The sequence below is a fragment of the Somniosus microcephalus genome, chromosome 4 (assembly GCF_052327205.1).
Source record: "Somniosus microcephalus isolate GS21.2 chromosome 4, FLI_Smic_1.0, whole genome shotgun sequence".
Classification (NCBI taxonomy): Eukaryota; Metazoa; Chordata; class Chondrichthyes; order Squaliformes; family Somniosidae; genus Somniosus; species Somniosus microcephalus.
In genome coordinates, this window is record NC_140990.1 from 131,167,317 (window position 1) to 131,188,095 (window position 20,779).

The 20,779-nt window shown below is 53.7% G+C and overlaps 1 protein-coding gene and 1 long non-coding RNA gene across 2 annotated transcripts in view; one reads left to right on the forward strand and one right to left on the reverse strand.

Annotated features, from left to right (window-relative positions):
• LOC147119776 (uncharacterized) overlaps window positions 1-15,788 on the forward strand; it is a 30,117-nt gene extending 14,329 nt beyond the window's left edge. Inside the window, exon 2 of the long non-coding RNA XR_015078078.1 lies at window positions 14,277-15,788. This is a non-coding gene — a long non-coding RNA (uncharacterized LOC147119776). The remainder of the gene's footprint in view (window positions 1-14,276) is intronic.
• The window catches only part of LOC147119775 (uncharacterized), a 420,601-nt gene that overhangs the window by 83,051 nt on the left and 316,771 nt on the right, over window positions 1-20,779 (reverse strand). The gene's annotated exons all lie outside the window — the stretch shown is intronic.

Genomic DNA, 20,779 nt, shown 5'->3' on the forward strand with positions numbered 1-20,779 from the left:
TCAGGGCATCAGGGAGAATTTCTACCAAAGATTCTCACAAATATGCCCTGATTTCAGAAATCTGAATGACAACCAAAAACTCCCATTCCTACTGGGAGAGGAGAGAAGCTGTATAACACTGGCGGCACGCTATGTTACAGCTTGCCATGAACAGAGAGCCAACCAGTAAACTAAGAAAAGAATATATATAAACAATGCGAATGTATATTTATACACTCAGGGATATACCTGTTTATACACTGTATGAATAGAACTGCGTTTATGTGGTAAACCATAAATGTATTTTGATGCTTTGGCAACATAAGATGTAACTTATCATGCCAATAAAGCGATTTGAATTGTGAATTGTGAATTGTGAGTGTAGAACTGAACCCAGCCAGAGTCAGCACCTTCGGGGGAGAGGAGGGAGGGGAACCAGCGAGTGTAGAACTGAACCCAGCCAGAGTCAGCACCTTCAGGGGAGGAGAGGGAGGGGAACCAGTGATTGTAGAACTGAACCCAACCAGAATCAGCACTTTCAGGGGATGAGAGGGAGGGGAACCTGTGAGTGAACTGGATGCAGCCAGAGTCAGCCCCTTCAGGGGAGGAGAGGGAGGGGAACCAGTGAGTGTAGAACTGAACCCAGCCAGAGGCAGCACCTTCAGGGGAGGAGAGGGAGGGGAACCAGTGAGTATAGAACTGAACCCAGCTGGAGTCAGTACCTTCAGGGGAGGAGAGAGAGGGGAACCAGTGAGTGATCTGAACCCTGCCAGTGTCAACACCTTCAGGGGAGGAGAGGGAGGGGAAACAGTGAGTGATCTGAACCCTGCCAGTGTCAACACCTTCAGGGGAGGAGAGGGAGGGGAAACAGTGAGTGAACTGAACCCAGCCAGAGTCAGCACATTCAGGGTAGCAGAGGGAGGGGAACCATTGAGTGTAGAACTGAAACCAGCCAGAGTCAGAACCTTTAGTGGAGGAGAGGGAGGGGAACCAGTGAGTGTGGAACTGAACCCAGCTAGAGTCAGCATCTTCGGGGGAGGAGAGAGAGGGGACCCAGTGAGTGTCGAACTGAAATAAGCCAGAGTCTGCACCTTCAGGGGAGGAGAGGGAGGGGAACCAGTGAGTAGAACTGAACCCAGCCAGAGTCAGCACCTTCAGGGGAGGAGAGGGCGGGGAACCAGTGAGTACAGAACTGAACCCAGCCGGAGACCGCATCTTCAGGGGAGGAGAAGGAGGGGAACCAGTGAGTACAGAACTGAACCGAGCCGGAGTCAGCACCTTCAGGGAAGGAGAGGGAGGGGAACCAGTGAGTGAAGAACTGAATCCAGCCAGAGTCAGCACCTTCAGTGGAGGAGAGGGAGGGAACCAGTGAGTGCAGAACTAAACCCACCCAGAGTCAGCACCTTCAGGGGAGGAGAGGGAGGGGAACCAGTGAGTGTCGATCTGACCCGAGCCAGAGTCAGCACCTTCAGGGGAGGAGAGGGAGTGGAACCAGTGAGTGTGGAACTGAACCCAGCTAGAGTCAGCACCTTCGGGGGAGGAGAGAGAGGGGACCCAGTTAGTGAACTGAACCCTGCCAGAGTCAGCCCCTTCAGGGGAGGAGAGGGAGGGGAACCAGTGAGTGTGGAACTGAACCCAGCCAGAGTCAGCACCTTCAGGGGTGGAGAGGGAGGGGAAACAGTGAGTTTAGAACTGAATCCAGCCAGAGTCAGCACCTTCAGGGGAGGAGAGGGAGAGGAACCAGTGAGTGATCTGAACCCAGCCAGAGTCAGCCCCTTCAGGGGAGGAGAGGGAGGAGAACCAGCGAGTGTGTAACTGAACCCAGCTAGAGTCAGCCCCATCAGGGGAGGAGAGGGGGGGGGAACCAGTGAGTGTAGCACTAGACCCAGCCAGAGTCAGCACCTTTAGGGGAGGAGAGGGAGGGGAACCAGTGAGTATAGAACTGAACCCAGCCAGAGTCAGCACCTTCAGGGGAGGAGAGGGAGGGGAACCAGTGAGTGTCGGACTGAACTCAGCCAGAATCAGCACCTTCAGGAGAGGAGAGGGAGCGGAACCAGTGAGTGAACTGGACGCAGCCAGAGTCAGCCCCTTCAGGGGAGGAGAGGGAGGGGAACCAGTGAGTGTGGAACTGAACCCAGCCAGAGTCTGCACCTTCAGGGGAGGAGAGCGAGGGGAACCAGTGAGTGTGGAACTGAACCCAGCCAGTAGAGTCAGCACCTTCAGGGGTGGAGAGGGAGGGGAACCAGTGAGTGCACTGGACCCAGCCAGAGTCAGCACGTTCAGGGTAGGAGGGGGAGGGGAACCAGCGAGTGAACTGACCCCAGCCAGAGTCAGCACGTTCAGGGTAGGAGAGGGAGGGGAACCAGTGAGTGAACTGGACGCAGCCAGAGTCAGCACCTTCAGGGAAGGAGAGGGAGGGGAACCAGTGAGTGTAGCACTAGACCCAGCCAGAGTCAGCACCTTCAGGGGAGGAGAGGGAGGGGAACCGGTGAGTGTAGAACTGAACCCAGCCAGAGTCAGCACCTTCAGGGGAGGAGAGGGAAGGTACCCAATGAGTGTGGAAGTGATCCCAGCCAGAATCAGCACCTTCAGGAGAGGAGAGGGTGTGGAACCAGTGACTATGGAACTGAACCCAGCTAGAGTCAGCACCTTCAGGAGAGGAGAGGGAGGGGAACCAGAGAGTGTGGAACTGAACCCAGCCAGAGTCAGCACCTTCAGGGGAGGAGAGTGGAACCAGTGAGTGAACTGAACCCAGCCAGAGTCAGCATCTTCAGGAGAGGAGAGTGAGGGGAACCAGTGAGTACAGAACTGAACCCAGCCGGAGTCAGCACCTTCAGGGGAGGAGCGGGAGGGGAACCAGTGATTGTAGAACTGGACCCAGCCAGAGTCAGCACCTTCAGGGGAGGAGCGGGAGGATAACCAGTGAGTGTCGATCTGACCCGAGCCAGAGTCAGCACCTTCGGGGGAGGAGAGAGAGGGGACCCAGTGAGTGAACTGAACCCAGCCAGAGTCAGCATATTCAGGGTCGGAGAGAGAGGGGAACCAGTGAGTTTAGAACTAAACCCAGCCAGTGTCAGCACCTTCAGGGGAGGAAATGGAAGGGAACCAATGACTGTGGAAGTGAACCCAGCCAGAATCAGCACCTTCAGGGGAGGAGAGGGAGGAGAACCAGTGAGTATCGAACTGAACCCAGCCAGAGTCAGCACCTTCAGGAGAGGAGAGGTGTGGATCCAGTGAGTGTCGAACTGAAATAAGCCAGAGTCTGCACCATCAGGGGAGGAGAGGGAGAGGAACCAGTGAGTGAACTGAACCCTGCCAGAGTCAGCCCCTTCAGGGGAGGAGAGGGAGGGGAACCAGTGAGTGTGGAACTGAACCCAGCCAGAGTCAGCACCTTCAGGGGAGGAGAGGGAGAGGAACCAGTGAGTGATCTGAACCCAGCCAGAGTCAGCCCCTTCAGGGGAGGAGAGGGAGGGAAACCAGTGAGTGTAGGACTGAACCCAGCTGGAGCCAGCACTTTCAGGGGAGGAGAGGGAGGAGAACCAGCGAGTGTGTAACTGAACCCAGCTAGAGTCAGCCCCTTCAGGGGAGGAGAGGGAGGAGAACCAGCGAGTGTGTAACTGAACCCAGCTAGAGTCAGCCCCATCAGGGGAGGAGAGGGGGGGAACCAGTGAGTATATAACTGAACCAAGCCAGAGTCAGCACCTTCAGGGGAGGAGAGGGAGGGGAACCAGTGAGTGTAGCACTAGACCCAGCCAGAGTCAGCACCTTCAGGGGAGGAGAGGGAGGGGAACCAGTGAGTATAGAACTGAACCCAGCCAGAGTCAGCACCTTCAGGGGAGGAGAGGGAGGGGAACCAGTGATTGTAGAACTGGACGCAGCCAGAGTCAGCCCCTTCAGGGGAGGAGAGGGAGGGGAACCAGTGAGTGTGGAACTGAACCCAGCCAGAGTCAGCACCTTCAGGGGAGGAGAGCGAGGAGAACCAGTGAGTGCACTGGACCCAGCCAGAGTCAGCACGTTCAGGGTAGGAGAGGGAGGGGAACCAGCGAGTGAACTGACCCCAGCCAGAGTCAGCACGTTCAGGGTAGGAGAGGGAGGGGAACCAGTGAGTGTAGCACTAGACCCAGCCAGAGTCAGCACCTTCACAGGAAGAGAGGGAGGGGAACCAGTGAGTGTAGAACTCAACCCAGCCAGAGTCAGCACCTTCAGGGGAGGAGAGGGAGGGGAACCGGTGAGTGTAGAACTGAACCCAGCCAGAATCAGCACTTTCAGGGGAGGAGAGGGAGGGGAACCTGTGAATGAACTGAACCCAGCCAGAGTAAGCACCTTCAGGAGAGAAGAGGGTGTGGAACCACTGAGTGAACTGGACGCAACCAGAGTCAGCCCCTTCAGGGGAGGAGAGGGAGGGGAACCAGTGAGTATGGAACTGAACCCAGCTGGAGTCAGCACCTTCAGGAGAGGAGAGATGTGGATCCAGTGAGTGTAGAACTGAACTCAGCCAGAGTCAGCATCTTCAGGGGTGGAGAGGGAGGGGAACCAGTGAGTGCACTGGACTCAGCCAGAGTCAGCACCTTGAGGGGAGGAGAGGGAGGGGAACCAGTGAGTCTGGAACTGAACCCAGCTAGAGTCAGCACCTTCAGGGGAGGAGAGGGAGGGGAACCAGTGAGTGTAGAACTGAACCCAGCCAGAGTCAGCACCTTCAGGGGAGGAGAGGGAGGGGAACCAGTGAGTGTAGAACTGAACCCAGCTAGAGTCAGCACCTTCAGGGGAGGAGAGGGAGGGGAACCAGTGAGTGTGGAACTGAACCCAGCTAGAGTCAGCCCCTTCAGGGGAGGAGAAGGAGGCAAACCAGTGAGTGTAGCACTTTACCCAGCCTGAGTCAGCACCTTCACAGGAGGAGAGGGAGGGGAACTAGTGAGTGTAGAACTGAACCCAGCCGGAATCAGCATATTCAGGGGAGGAGAGGGAGGGGAACCTGTGAATGAACTGAACCCAGCCAGAGTAAGCACCTTCAGGAGAGGAGAGGGTGTGGAACCAGTGAGTGAACTGGACGCAGCCAGAGTCAGCCCCTTCAGGGGAGGAGAGGGAGGAGAACCAGTGAGTGTAGAACTGAACCCAGCCAGAATCAGCACCTTTAGGGGAGGAGAGGGAGGGAAACCAGTGAGTGTAGAACTGAACACAGCCAGAGTCAGCACCTTCAGGGGAGGAGAGGGAGGGTAACCAGTGAGTGTCGAACTGAAATGAGCCAGAGTCTGCACCTTCAGGGGAGGAGAGGGAGAGGAACCAGTGAGTGATCTCAACCCAGCCAGAGTCAGCCCCTTCAGGGGAGGAGAGGGAAGGGAACCAGTGAGTGTGGAACTGAACCCAGCTAGAGCCAGCACTTTCAGGGGAGGAGAGGGGAACCAGTGAGTGTAGCACTGAACCCAGCTAGAGTCAGCCCCTTCAGGGGAGGAGAGGTGGGGGAACCAGTGAGTGTATAACTGAACCAAGCCAGAGTCAGCACCTTCAGGGGAGGAGAGGGAGGGGAACCAGTGAGTGTAGCACTAGACCCAGCCAGAGTCAGCACCTTCAGTGGAGGAGAGGGAGGGAACCAGTGAGTGTAGAACTGAACCCAGCCAGAGTCAGCACCTTCAGTGGAGGAGAGGGAGGGAACCAGTGAGTGTAGAACTGAACCCAGCCAGAGTCAGCACCTTCAGGGGAGGAGAGGGAGGGGAACCAGTGAGTGTGAAACATGAACCCAGCCAGAGCCAGCACCTTCAGGGGAGGAGAGGGAGGGGAACCAGTGAGCGTAGAACTGAACCCAGCCAGACTCAGCACTTTCAGGGGAGGAGAGGGAGGGGAACCTGTGAATGAACTGAACCCAGCCAGAGTAAGCACCTTCAGGAGAGGAGAGGGTTTGGAACCAGTGAGTGAACTGGACGCAGCCAGAGTCAGCCCCTTCAGGGGAGGAGAGGGAGGGGAACCAGTGAGTGTCGGACTGAACTCAGCCAGAGTCAGAACCTTTAGTGGAGGAGAGGGAGGGGAACCAGTGAGCGTGGAACTGAACCCAGGTAGAGTCAGCACCTTCAGGGGAGGAGAGGTGTACCAGTGAGTGAACTGAACACAGCCAGAGTCAGCACCTTCAGGGGAGGAGAGGTGGGGGAACCAGTGAGTGTATAACTGAACCAAGCCAGAGTCAGCACCTTCAGGGGAGGAGAGGGAGGGGAACCAGTGAGTGTAGCACTAGACCCAGCCAGAGTCAGCACCTTCACAGGAAGAGAGGGAGGGGAACCAGTGAGTGTAGAACTGAACCCAGCCAGAGTCAGCACCTTCAGGGGAGGAGAGGGGAACCAGTGAGTGAACTGAACCCAGCCAGAGTCAGCCCCTTCAGGGGAGGAGAGGGTGTGGAACCAGTGAGTGAACTGGACGCAGCCAGAGTCAGCCCCTTCAGGGGAGGAGAGGGAGGGGAACCAGTGAGTATGGAACTGAACCCAGCCAGAGTCAGCAGCTTCAGGGGAGGAGAGCGAGGAGAACCAGTGAGTATGGAACTGAACCCAGCTAGAGTCAGCACCTTCAGGGGTGGAGAGGGAGGGGAACCAGTGAGTGCACTGGACCCAGCCAGAGTCAGCACCTTCAGGGGTGGAGAGGGAGGGGAACCAGTGAGTGTAGAACTGAACCCAGCCAGAGTCAGCACCTTCAGGAGAGGAGAGGGTGTGGAACCAGTGAGTGAACTGGACGCAGCCAGAGTCAGCCCCTTCAGGGGAGGAGAGGGAGGGGAACCAGTGAGTATGGAACTGAACCCAGCCAGAGTCAGCAGCTTCAGGGGAGGAGAGCGAGGAGAACCAGTGAGTATGGAACTGAACCCAGCTAGAGTCAGCACCTTCAGGGGTGGAGAGGGAGGGGAACCAGTGAGTGCACTGGACCCAGCCAGAGTCAGCACCTTCAGGGGTGGAGAGGGAGGGGAACCAGTGAGTGCACTGGACCCAGCCAGATTCAGCACCTTGAGGGGAGGAGAGGGAGGGGAACCAGTGAGTTTAGAACTGAACCCAGCTCGAGTCAGCACCTTCAGGGGAGGAGAGGGAGGGGAACCAGTGAGTATAGAACTGAACCCAGCCAGAGTCAGCACCTTCAGGGGAGGAGAGGGAGGGGAACCAGTGAGTGTAGAACTGAACCCAGCCAGAGTCAGCACCTTCAGGGGAGGAGAGGTGGGGGAACCAGTGAGTGTATAACTGAACCAAGCCAGAGTCAGCACCTTCAGGGGAGGAGAGGGAGGGGAACCAGTGAGTGTAGCACTAGACCCAGCCAGAGTCAGCACCTTCACAGGAAGAGAGGGAGGGGAACCAGTGAGTGTAGAACTGAACCCAGCCAGAGTCAGCACCTTCAGGGGAGGAGAGGGGAACCAGTGAGTGAACTGAACCCAGCCGGAGTCAGCACCTTCAGGGGAGGAGAACCAGTGAGTGTAGAACTGAACCCAGCCAGCGTCAGCACCTTCAGGGGAGGAGTGGGAGGGGAACCAGTGAGTGTCGAACTGAAATAAGCCAGAGTCTGCACCTTCAGGGGAGGAGAGGGTCAGGGGAGGAGAGGGACAGGAACCAATGAGTGAACTGAACCCAGCCAGCGTCGGCACATTCAGGGGAGGAGAAAGAGGGGAACCAGCGAGTGAACTGACCCCAGCCAGAGTCAGCACGTTCAGGGTAGTAGAGGGAGGGGAACCAGTGAGTGTGGAAGTGAACCCAGCCAGAATCAGCACCTTCAGGAGAGGAGAGGGTGTGGAACCAGTGAGTGAACTGGACGCAGCCAGAGTCAGCACCTTCAGGGGAGGAGAGGGAGGGGAACCAGTGAGTGTAGCACTAGACCCAGCCAGAGTCAGCACCTTCAGGGGAGGAGAGGGAGGGGAACCAGTGAGTGTAGAACTGAACCCAGCCAGAGTCAGCACCTTCAGTGGAGGAGAGGGAGGGTAACCGGTGAGTGTAGAACTGAACCCAGCCAGAATCAGCACCTTCAGGGGAGGAGAGGGAGGGGAACCAGTGAGTGTGAAACATGAACCCAGCCGAAGTCAGCACGTTCGTGGGAGGAGAGGGAGGAGAACTAGTGAGTGTAGAACTGAACCCAGCCAAAATCAGCACTTTCAGGGGAGGAGAGGGAGGGGAACCTGTGAATGAACTGAACCCAGCCAGAGTAAGCACCTTCAGGAGAGGAGAGGGTGCGGAACCACTGAGTGAACTGGACGCAGCCAGAGTCAGCCCCTTCAGGGGAGGAGAGGGAGGGGAACCAGTGAGTATGGAACTGAACCCAGCTAGAGTCGGCCCCTTCAGGGGAGGAGAGGGAGGCAAACCAGTGAGTGTAGCACTTTACCCAGCCTGAGTCAGCACCTTCACAGGAGGAGAGGGAGGGGAACTAGTGAGTGTAGAACTGAACCCAGCCAGAATCAGCATATTCAGGGTCGGAGAGAGAGGGGAATCAATGAGTGTAGAACTGAACCCAGCCAGAGTCAGCACCTTCAGGAGAGGAGAGGGTGTGGAACCAGTGAGTGAACTGGACGCAGCCAGAGTCAGCCCCTTCAGGGGAGGAGAGGGAGGGGAACCAGTGAGTATGGAACTGAACCCAGCCAGAGTCAGCAGCTTCAGGGGAGGAGAGCGAGGAGAACCAGTGAGTATGGAACTGAACCCAGCTAGAGTCAGCACCTTCAGGGGTGGAGAGGGAGGGGAACCAGTGAGTGCACTGGACCCAGCCAGAGTCAGCACCTTCAGGGGTGGAGAGGGAGGGGAACCAGTGAGTGCACTGGACCCAGCCAGATTCAGCACCTTGAGGGGAGGAGAGGGAGGGGAACCAGTGAGTTTAGAACTGAACCCAGCTAGAGTCAGCACCTTCAGGGGAGGAGAGGGAGGGGAACCAGTGAGTATAGAACTGAATCCAGCCAGAGTCAGCACCTTCACAGGAAGAGAGGGAGGGGAACCAGTGACTGTAGAACTGAACCCAGCCAGAGTCAGCACCTTCAGGGGAGGAGAGGGAGGGGAACCAGTGAGTGTAGAACTGAACCCAGCCAAAGTCAGCACGTTCATGGGAGGAGAGGGAGGAGAACTAGTGAGTGTCGAACTGAACCCAGCCAGAATCAGCACTTTCAGGGGAGGAAAGGGAGGGGAACCTGTGAATGAACTGAACCCAGCCAGAGTAAGCACCTTCAGGAGAGGAGAGGGTGTGGAACCAGTGAGTGAACTGGACGCAGCCAGAGTCAGCCCCTTCAGGGGAGGAGAGGGAGGGAAACCCGTGAGTGTAGAACTGAACCCAGCCAGAGTCAGCACCTTCAGGGGAGGAGAGGGAGGGAAACCCGTGAGTATAGAACTGAACCCAGCCAGAGTCAGCACCTTCAGGGGAGGAGAGGGAGAGGAACCAGTGAGTGATCTGAACCCAGCCAGAGTCAGTCCCTTCAGGGGAGGAGAGGTGGGGGAACCAGTGACTGTATAACTGAACCAAGCCAGAGTCAGCACCTTCAGGGGAGGAGAGGGGAACCAGTGAGTGTAGCACTAGACCCAGCCAGAGTCAGCACCTTCAGGGGAGGAGAGGGAGGGGAACCAGCGAGTGTGAAACATGAACCCAGCCAGAGTCAGCATGTTCATGGGAGGAGAACTAGTGAGTGTAGAACTGAACCCAGCCAGACTCAGCACTTACAGGGGAGGAGAGGGAGGGGAACCTGTGAATGAACTGGACCCAGCCAGAGTCAGCACCTTGAGGGGAGGAGAGGGAGGGGAACCAGTGAGTGTCGAACTGAAATCAGCTACAGCCAGCACTTTCAGGGGAGGAGGGGTGTACCAGTGAGTGAACTGAACCCAGCCAGAGTCAGCACCTTCAGGGGAGGAGAGGGAGGGTAACCAGTGAGTGTAGAACTGAACCCAGCCAGAGTCAGCACCTTCAGGAGAGGAGAGCGTGTGGAACCAGTGAGTGAACTGGACGCAGGCAGAGTCGGCCCCTTCAGGGGAGGAGAGGGAGGGAAAGCAGTGAGTGTAGGACTGAACCCAGCCAGAGTCAGCCCCTTCAGGGGAGGAGAGGGAGGGGAACCAGTGAGTGCACTGGACCCAGCCAGAGTCAGCACCTTGAGGGGAGGAGCGGGAGAGGAACCAGTGAGTGTGGAACTGAACCCAGCTAGAGCCAGCACTTTCAGGGGAGGAGAGGGGAACCAGTGAGTGAACTGAACCCAGCCAGAGTCAGCACCTTCAGGGGAGTATAGGGAGGGGAACCAGTGAGTGTAGAACTGAACCCAGCTAGAGTCAGCCCCTTCAGGGGAGGAGAGGGAGGGGAACCAGTGAGTAGAACTGAATCCAGCTAGAGTCAGCACCTTCAGTGGAGGAGAGGGAGGCAAACCAGTGAGTGTAGCACTTGACCCAGCCAGAGTCAGCACCTTCACAGGAGGAGTGGGAGGGGAACCAGTGAGTGTAGAACTGAACCCAGCCAGAGTCAGCACCTTCAGGGGAGGAGAGGGAGGGGAACCAGTGAGTGTCGAACTGAACCCAGCCAGCGTCAGCACCTTCAGGGGAGGAGTGGGAGGGGAACCAGTGAGTGTCGAACTGAAATAAGCCAGAGTCTGCACCTTCAGGGGAGGAGAGGGAGGTTACAAGTGAGTGTAGAATGAACCCAGCCAGAGTCAGCACCTTCAGGGGAGGAGAGGGAGGGGAACCAGTGAGTGTAGAACTGAACCCAGCCAGAGTCAGCACCTTCAGGGGAGGAGAGGGAGGGAAACCAGTGATTGTAGAACAGGACCCAGCCAGAGTCAGCACCTTCAGGGGAGGAGCAGGAGGATAACCAGTGAGTGTAGAACTGACCCGAGCCAGAGTCCGCACCTTCAGGGGAGGAGAGGAAGTGGAACCAGTGAGTGAACCGAACCCAGCCAGAGTCAGCATATTCAGGGTCGGAGAGAGAGGGGAACCAGTGTGTTTAGAACTAAACCCAGCCAGAGTCAGCACATTCAGAGGAGGAGAGGGAGTGTAACCAATGTGTTGAACTTATCGCAGCCAGAGCCAGCACCTTCAGGGGAGGAGAGGGAGGGGAACCAGTGAGTGTGAAACATGAACCCAGCCAGAGTCAGCACCTTCAGGGGAGGGGAGGGACGGGAACCTGTGAATGAACTGAACCCAGCCAGAGTAAGCACCTTCAGGAGAGGAGAGGGTGTGGAACCAGTGAGTGAATTGGACGCAGCCAGAGTCAGAACCTTTAGTGGAGGAGAGGGAGGGGAACCAGTGAATGATCTGAACCCTGCCAGTGTCAACACCTTCAGGGGAGGAGAGGGAGGGGAAACAGTGAGTGAACGGAACCCAGCTAGAGTCAGCATATTCAGGGTCGGAGAGAGAGGGGAACCAGTGAGTGTCGGACTGAACTCAGCCAGAGTCAGCACCTTCAGGGGAGGAGAGGGTCGGGAGGAGAGGGACAGGAACCAATGAGTGAACTGAACCCAGCCAGCGGCAGCACATTCAGGGGAGGAGAGCGAGGAGAAGCAGTGAGTATGGAACTGAACCCAGCCAGAGTCAGCACCTTCAGGAGAGGAGAGGGAGGGGAACCAGAGAGTGTGGAACTGAACCCAGCCAGAGTCAGCACCTTCAGGAGAGGAGTGTGTGTAGAACCAGTGAGTGTGTTACTGAACCCAGCCAGAGTCAGCACCTTCAGAGGTGGAGAGGGAGGAGAACCAGTGGGTGTGGAACAGAACCCGGCCAGAGACAGCACCTTCAGGGGAGGAGAGTGGAACCAGTGAGTGAACTGAACCCAGCCAGAGTCAGCACCTTCACAGGAAGAGAGGGAGGGGAACCAGTGAGTGTAGAACTCAACCCAGCCAGAGTCAGCACCTTCAGGGGAGGAGAGGGAGGGGAACTAGTGAGTGTTGAACTGAACCCAGCCAGAGGCAGCACCTTCAGTGGAGGAGAGGGAGGGGAACCAGTGAGTACAGAACTGAACCCAGCCGGAGTCAGCACCTTCAGGGGAGGAGAGGGAGGGGAACTAGTGAGTGTAGAACTGAACCCAGCCAGAGTCAGCACCTTCAGGGGAGGAGAGGGAGGGGAACCAGCGAGTATAGAACTGAATCCAGCCAGAGTCAGCGCCTTCAGGGGAGGAGAGGGGTGTGGGGGAACCAGTGAGTGTAGAACTGAACCCAGCCAGAGTCAGCACCTTCAGGGGAGGAGAGAGAAGCAAACCAGTGAGTGTAGCACTGGACCCAGCCTGAGTCAGCACCTTCCCAGGAGGAGAGGGAGGGGAACCAGTGAGTGTAGAACTCAACCCACCCAGAGTCAGCACCTTTCAGGGGAGGAGAGGGAGGGGAACCAGTGAGTCTAGAACTGAACCCAGCTGGAGTCAGTACCTTCAGGGGAGGAGAGGGAGGGGAACCAGTGAGTGATCTGAACCCAGCCAGAGTCAGCACCTTCAGGGGAGGAGAGGGAGGGAAACCAGTGAGTGTCGGACTGAACTCAGCCAGAGTCAGCACCTTCAGGGGAGGAGAGGGAGGAGAACCAGTGAGTATGGAACTGAACCCAGCCAGAGTCAGCACCTTCAGGGGAGGAGAGGGAGGGGAACCAGTGAGTGTCGAACTGAACCCAGCCAGCGTCAGCACCTTCAGGGGAGGAGTGGGAGGGGAACCAGTGAGTGTCGAACTGAAATAAGCCAGAGTCAGCACCTTCAGGGGAGGAGAGGGAGGTTACAAGTGAGTGTAGAATGAACCCAGCCAGAGTCAGCACCTTCAGGGGAGGAGAGGGAGAGGAACCAGTGAGTGTGGAACTGAACCCAGCTAGAGCCAGCACTTTCAGGGGAGGAGAGGGGAACCAGTGAGTGAACTGAACCCAGCCAGAGTCAGCACCTTCAGGGGAGGATAGGGAGGGGAACCAGTGAGTGTAGAACTGAACCCAGCTAGAGTCAGCCCCTTCAGGGGAGGAGAGCGGGGGGAACCAGTGAGTGTATAACTGAACCAAGCCAGAGTCAGCACCTTCAGGGGAGGAGAGGGAGGGGAACCAGTGAGTATAGAACTGAATCCAGCCAGAGTCAGCACCTTCAGGGGAGGAGCAGGAGGATAACCAGTGAGTGTCGATCTGACCCGAGCCAGAGTCAGCACCTTCGGGGGAGGAGAGGGAGTGGAACCAGTGAGTGTGGAACTGAAGCCAGCTAGAGTCAGCACCTTCGGGGGAGGAGAGAGAGGGGACCCAGTGAGTGAACTGAACCCAGCCAGAGTCAGCACCTTCAGGGGAGGAGAGGGAGGGGAACCAGTGAGTGTGAAACATGAACCCAGCCAGAGTCAGCACCTTCAGGGGAGGGGGGGGACGGGAACCAGTGAGTGTAGAACTGAACTCAGCCAGAATCAGCACTTTCAGGGGAGGAGAGGGAGGGGCACCTGTGAATGAACTGAACCCAGCCAGAGTAAGCACCTTCAGGAGAGGAGAGGGTGTGGAACCAGTGAGTGAATTGGACGCAGCCAGAGTCAGAACCTTTAGTGGAGGAGAGGGAGGGGAACCAGTGAGTGTGGAACTGAACCCAGCTAGAGTCAGCACCTTCAGGAGAGGAGAGCGAGGAGAACCAGTGAGTATGGAAGTGATCCCAGCCAGAATCAGCACCTTCAGGAGAGGAGAGGGTGTGGAACCAGTGAGTATGGAACTGAACCCAGCCAGAGTCAGCACCTTCAGGAGAGGAGTGTGTGTCGAACCAGTGAGTGTGTTACTGAACCCAGCCAGAGTCAGCACCTTCAGGAGAGGAGTGTGTGTAGAACCAGTGAGTGTGTTACTGAACCCAGCCAGAGTCAGCACCTTCAGAGGTGGAGAGGGAGGAGTACCAGTGGGTGTGGAACAGATCCTGGCCAGAGACAGCACCTTCAGGGGAGGAGTGTGGAACCAGTGAGTGAACTGAACCCAGCCAGAGTCAGCATCTTCAGGAGAGGAGAGTGAGGGGAACCAGTGAGTGAACTGAACCCTGCCAGTGTCAACACCTTCAGGGGAGGAGAGGGAGGGGAACCAATTAGTGAACTGAACCCAGCCAGCGTCAGCACATTTAGGGGAGGAGAGAGGGGAACCAGTGAGTGTCGGACTGAACCCAGCCAGAGTCAGCACCTTTATGGGAGATAACAACACAAAATGCTGGAAATACTCAGCAGGCCAGGCAGAGAGAGAAACAGAGTTAACGTTTCAGGTCTGGGATCCTTCATCAGAACTGGAAAAAGCTGGAGATGTAACAGATATTAAGCAGGTGCAGAGGCAGGGTGGGGGGCGGTGTTAGTAGTCCATGGTGAGTTTGATGGTGGGATGGAACTTGTTGATGTTATTGTGTAGTCTTTTCAGTGATTCTTCGCCGTGGGTCCATAGGAAGAAAATGTCGTCGATGTATCTGGTGTACAGCGTTGGTTGGAGGTCCTGTGCAGCGAAGAAGTCTTGCTCGAACTTGTGCATGATGATGTTGGCGTATTGGGGTGCAAATTTGGTCCCCATGGCTGCTCCTCAGAATCGGTTTCATTCTTGGACACACGAATATGCATCAAAGACGGACACCTCAGCACTTCACTCTACCGCAAGCCCACGGACAACCTCAGGATGCTCCACTTCTCCAGCTTCCACCCTAACCACGTTAAAGAAGCCATCCCCTATGGACAAGCCCTGCGAATACACAGGATCTGCTCAGATGAGGAGGAACGCGGTGGACACCTACAGACGCTGAAAAACGCCCTCGTAAGAACGGGATATGACGCTCGACTCGTCGATCGACAGTTCCGACAGGCCGCTGCGAAAAATCGCATGGACCTCCTCAGAAGACAAAGACGGGACACAACCAACAGAGTACCCTTCGTCGTCCAGTACTTCTCCGGAGCGGAGAAACTACGCCATGTTCTTCGCAGCCTTCAACATGTCATCGATGACGACGAACACCTCGCTAAGGCCATCCCCACGCCTCCACTACTCGCCTTCAAACAGCCGCCTAATCTCAAGCAGACCATCGTTCGCAGCAAATTACCCAGCTTTCAGGAGAACAGCGACCACGACACCACACAACCCTGCCACAGCAACCTCTGCAAGACATGCCAGATCATCAACACAGATACCATCATCACACGTGAGGACACCACCTACCAGGTACATGGTACATACTCATGTGACTCGGCCAACGTTGTCTACCTCATACGTTGCAGGAAAGGATGCCCTGGAGCATGGTACATCGGCGAGACCATGCAGACACTGACAACGGCTGAACGGACACCGCGCAACAATCGCCAGGCAGGAGTGTTCCCTCCCAGTCGGGGAACACTTCAGCAGTCAAGGACATTCAGCCTCCGATCTTCGGGTAAGCATTCTCCAAGGCGGCCTTCGAGACACACGACAACGCAAAATCGGCGAGCAGAAACTGATAGCCAAGTTCCGCACCCATGAGGACGGCCTCAACCGAGATCTTGGGTTCATGTCACGCTACATTTAACCCCACCTGACGTAGGGTCATCCAGACTCGAGTCGTCGTTGGCTTGTTCTCTCCACACAGATGCGGCTGGACCTGCTGTGATTTCCAGCAAAAAAAAATGTTTTTTGTCTTTTTTTTGTTTTTCATACAGACCCCAGCATCTGCAACATTTGACCCCTTGTGACCCCACCTCATTGTTCTTTGATGTAATGTTTTCCTGACTGACCTGTTTGGACACCATTTACACCTTTGATTGCTGTGATTATCTCTCTGCCGAGGTGTGATAAATGGCAGTTAGAAAGGTTACCTGTAAACATCTGACATTACTCTCTGACTATATAAGCTGTGTTTTTATGCATCTCTCCACTTTAACTGACGAAGGAGCAGCGCTCCGAAAGCTTGTGATTTCAAATAAAGCTATTGGACTATAACCTGGTGTTGTGTGATTTCTTACATTTATCAACTATTAGGAACAGCCTTTCCCCGTCTAACCTATCCAAACACGTCATTATCTCGTACACCTCTATCAAATCACCCCTCAACCTCCTTTCCTCTAATGAAAACAAATCCAGCTTCTTCAACATGTCCTTCTAGCTAAGATCCCCCATCCCCGGAACCATTCTGGTAAATCTCCTCTGCACTCTCTCAAGTGTCTCCACGTCCTTGCTAAAGTGTGGTGACCAGAATTGAATGCAATATTCCAGTTGTGGCCTAACCAGCGCTTTATAAAGGTTCAGCATAACTTCTCTACTTTTGTACTCAATGTAGTGTCCGTGTGTAGATAAAGACACTGAAGACAGGAGTTGGTTCATAGGTATTTACTAAGCAAGTCTGGGGGGGGTTTCTAAAGGATATACACAATACACAGGCTTATATAGCCCAAGTGGCAATTACCGGCATTACGCACACCTGGGGCTCTTAAAGGCACATACACCATAATTGCTCTTAAAGGCACATACACCACAATTCCTCCCCTTCTAGCTAACTAGTACATCATATTTTAAGTAATTATTAATTACATGTTATATGCAAAATAATATACATTGCTGTATTAATTAATTATAAGTTAGTCTCTCAGGAGGCTTCCTGACTCGGTCCGGATAACGCCTCAGGGGTGTAGTAGTTTCTGGTGGTGTAGTGGGTTCTTCTGGCAAGGCTGATTCGGCTTGAAGGCCAGTGTCGGGTTCATCGGGCTCCTGTATCACCGGATCGGAGGTAGATATGGGTATCTCTACTTCATCGTTAGATGTATAGAGTGGTGGTGTAGGTTGTCCCTTTTCGGATGACTTGATGATTTGGTCAGCATGACGCCTTATTATGCTGTCTCCGATGTCCACGGTATACATCAGTGGTCCTAATCGTGTGCAGATAGTTCCAGGCTGCCATTTCTCGGTACGGTACTCCCGGGCCAAAACCGGTTGGCCTATCTGGAAGGCCCTAGTTGGCCTTTCATTCATGCCCTGAAACTGCCGGTTCTCCACGTCCCTTCGGATGTTGGGCTTGACCAAATCCAGCCGGCATCTTAGGTTTCTATTGTAGAACATCATGGCGGGAGTTTGGTTAGTAACCATATGCGTTGCATTCCTATATGCAAATAAGAAGTTATCCACCTTGTGCTGAAGTTTTATGTCTTCATTACCCATGGCCTTGATGGCCTTCTTGAAGGTCTGGACAAACCTTTCAGCCAATCCATTGGTGGCGGGATGGTATGGGGCGGACGTGTAGTGCTTTACCCCATTGTTCTTTAAGAACTTTCTGAATTCTTCGGACACAAATTGCGGTCCATTATCAGAACATATCTGCTCCGGCAGCCCATTCCTGGCAAATATGGTCCTTAATACTGTGATGGTTTTTTCCGTGGTGGTGGAGGACATCTTTATTACCTCCGGCCACTTGGAGTGTGCATCAACTGCGATTAAGAACATTGAGTCCATAAATGGACCAGCAAAGTCGATGTGCACCCTTTGCCAGGGAGATGAGGGCCACTCCCATGGATGTAGAGGGGCCTGTGGCGGAGCATTTTGGACCTTCTGGCATCCTAGGCAGCTCTTGGTCATGTCTTCGATGTCTCCATCGATACCTGGCCACCATACAAACGTCCTAGCTAGGGTCTTCATTTTCACTCCACCCAGATGCCCTTCGTGAAGCTCCTTTAGCACTTTATCCTGGCGTTTGGGTGGAATCACTGCTCTGGATCCACACATCAAGGTTCCTCGGCACACTGACAGCTGTTCTCTTCTTTGCGAGAATGCTGGCAACAGTGGTTCACCATGTGCTGGCCATCCCTTCACTGTTAAATCGTAGACCCGTGAGAGAGTAGGGTAATTTCTTGTCTCCCTTTCAATGGCAGAATTTGTCACCGGTAGACATTCCACTATGGTAGAGTGGAATATCTCTACTGGGTCTACTGTAGGTGCCTCTTCTATCGTTGGCAACGGTAGGCGTGATAAACCGTCAGCATTCCCATGCTGTTTTGACCCTTTGTATTCAATGTTGTATTGGTGTGCCCCTAGAAAAAGGGACCACCTCTGTAGTCTTTGTGCCGTCATAATGGGGACACCTTTTTTAGGGTTGAATATGGAGATGAGGGGTTGATGGTCAGTCAGCAAGGTAAATTTTTGTCCGTGTAGGTAATGGTTGAATTTCTTCACTCCCCATACCAGGCTGAGTGCTTCCCTGTCTATCTGGGCATAGTTACGCTCAGGTGAGTTCAACGAGCGTGACGCAAAAGCTATCGGCCGTTCCGAGCCATCAGGGAATCTATGGGACAATACCGCTCCTATGCCGTAAGGGGATGCATCGCACGCCAGTCTGATTGGTAGTGATGGGTTGTAATGAGCCAAAATTTTCTCGGATGTGATTAAGTCTTTACATTTATGGAAGGCACGTTTACAGTCTTCGTTCCATTTCCAAATCACTCCTGTCTGTAGAAGACCATTAAGAGGGTGTAGAATAGTTGATAAGTTCGGTAAAAATTTATGATAGTAATTTATTAATCCCAGGAATGACCTTAATTGTGAAACATTTTCAGGTGCTGGGGCTTTTATAACTGCTTCAATTTTTTCAGGTGACTTATGCAACCCTTCCTTATTAATTATGTTGCCACAATATGATATCTGATTTTGGAAAAATTCGCACTTGGGGCGATTTGCTCGTAGGCCCCGTTCTTTCAGCCCAGTGAGTACCTGCTCCAAATTGGCAAGGTGCTCGTTGTCGTTTTCTCCTGTTATAAGGATGTCGTCTAGGTAGCATTGAGTCCCCGGAATCCCTTGCAGGACTTGCTCCATAGCTCTTTGCCAGATAGCTGGAGCTGATGCTATTCCAAAAACCAGTCGATTGTACTGGTACAGGCCTTTGTGTGTGTTTATTGTGAGATACTTTTTAGAGGTCTCCTCAACCTCCATCTGTAGATATACCTGTGCAAAGTCAATTTTTGTGAAACGTTTCCCTCCGGATAGTGAGGCGAAAATATCTTCTATTCTCGGAAGAGGATACTGTACCGTGTGAAGGATCGGGTTTACAGTCACCTTAAAGTCCCCACAGATGCGAATTTTTTTCTGTTCCTCAGAGTTATTTTTCAATGTTGTTTTCATGACTGGAACGATGGGTGTTGCCCATTCGCTCCAATCTATCTTGGATAATACGCCTGCCTTTTCCAAATTCTTCAGCTCTGCCTCGACTGCCGGACGTATTGCGTATGGCACCGGTCTTGCCTTAAAAATGTTTGGAATTGCTGTATCTTCCACTTTTATTGAGGCGGTGATGCCTTTCAAGGTTCCTAGTTTCTCTTGAAACACTTCTTTGGCGTTGGCCAAGATGTCTTTTAATCGTCCAGGTATGATGTCATCATTGTTTTTTTCCTTACTGGTCACCGTCAGTGCCTGAATGGAGTGCCAGTCTAAACGTATCTTCCATATCCATTCACGTCCCAACAACGGTGGACCACCATCTTGTAGAATGTATAAATACAACTTTTGTATTTCTTTGCCGTTGTATACCACAGGCACCCTTATTTTTCCTTTGGGGTAGACTTTCTGCCCCGTATATGTTTTTAAGATAATGGATGTGTCTTTTAGAGGTATATGCGAAAACAGCCTCTCGTAATCTCGTCGATTTATTACGGTTAGAGCTAATCCTGTATCTAGCTCCATTTTAACTGGGGACCCTGCTATTGTGAGGGTAACCCAAATGGTTTGGTAATCCTCTTTGACAAGTACATTATGTAATTTGAGACAGCTTAGTCTCTTGTTTCCGTAGTCGCTATCGCTATTCTGGTCTTCGGAGCTATTGTCCGTCATCATTTGTACCTCCCTGTACTTTTCTTTATTGATTTTTTGTTTTCCGTCAGTGGATTTATTTTGTCCACATTGGCATACCCGTGCAATGTGTCCAATCTTACCACATTGCCTGCATGCTTTGCCCTTGAGCCAGCAGTCCCTCTGGTTATGGGTGGAACTGCCGCAGCGATAACATCTTCCGAACTCCTGTGTCATTTTATGGGTGCCGAAGTCCTGTGTCTCTTGTTGTATTTCTGCAGCTCCTTTTGCTGCTGCTTCGTATGATACAGCCATACTGAAAGCTTTGTCCAATGTTAAATCTTTTTCAGAAAGCAGTCTTTTTTGTGTTCCTTCACTTAAGAGACCACAAACAAATTTGTCTCGAAGATAATCCGATAGTCCTGCTCCGAATTGGCAGTACTTTGATAGCTTTCTTAATTCGGTTAGGTAATCAGCGTTACTTTCATTCTTGTGTTGATTTCTCTTGAAGAACTTGAATCGTTCCGCTATCAGCAGCGGTGTTGGGTTTAAATGCTCCTGCAGGGTATCAACAATTTCTTTAAAAGCCTTGTCCTTTGGTTTGGCTGGAGTGATTAAATTTCGTAACAGCCCGTATGTCTTCGCGCCCATTAAGTTCAGAAGTACTGAAGCTTTTTTTTCATCTGTTATTCCATTTGCAGTGCAATAAACCTCTACTCTTTCCACGTATGTGGTCCAACCTTCTATTTCGCCATCAAAAGCCTCAATATTACCAGATTTAGGCATTTCAGAAAAGATATGGCTCTTCCCGCGCTTTCCCGCCGCTGCTACCGATAACAACGCTGTTTTACTGTGGTTTCCGTTTATTCACTGTTGGAGACTCGTTCCCGACGGAGGTCTAAACGCTGACCTGCTTGCCGCGTCGGCCGTCTCTCGAGTGCACCCTCCCAGTCCGTTATTGCTTGCCTCCGATTTAGCTGCCTGTCTCAGCTGTAGAGCCCGCCGCTGGAGCTCCAGCCTGACGCCCAGGAAGGATTAGCGCAGTACCTGTCGCCAGCTGGTGAAACCACAGTTTCTCTTACTTCCTTGAGTCTTCTGGACGCTGGAGGAATCGATGTCCTTGAGGTGCTGCCGAATTGCAGGTAAGTCCATTTCCACTTCGTCGC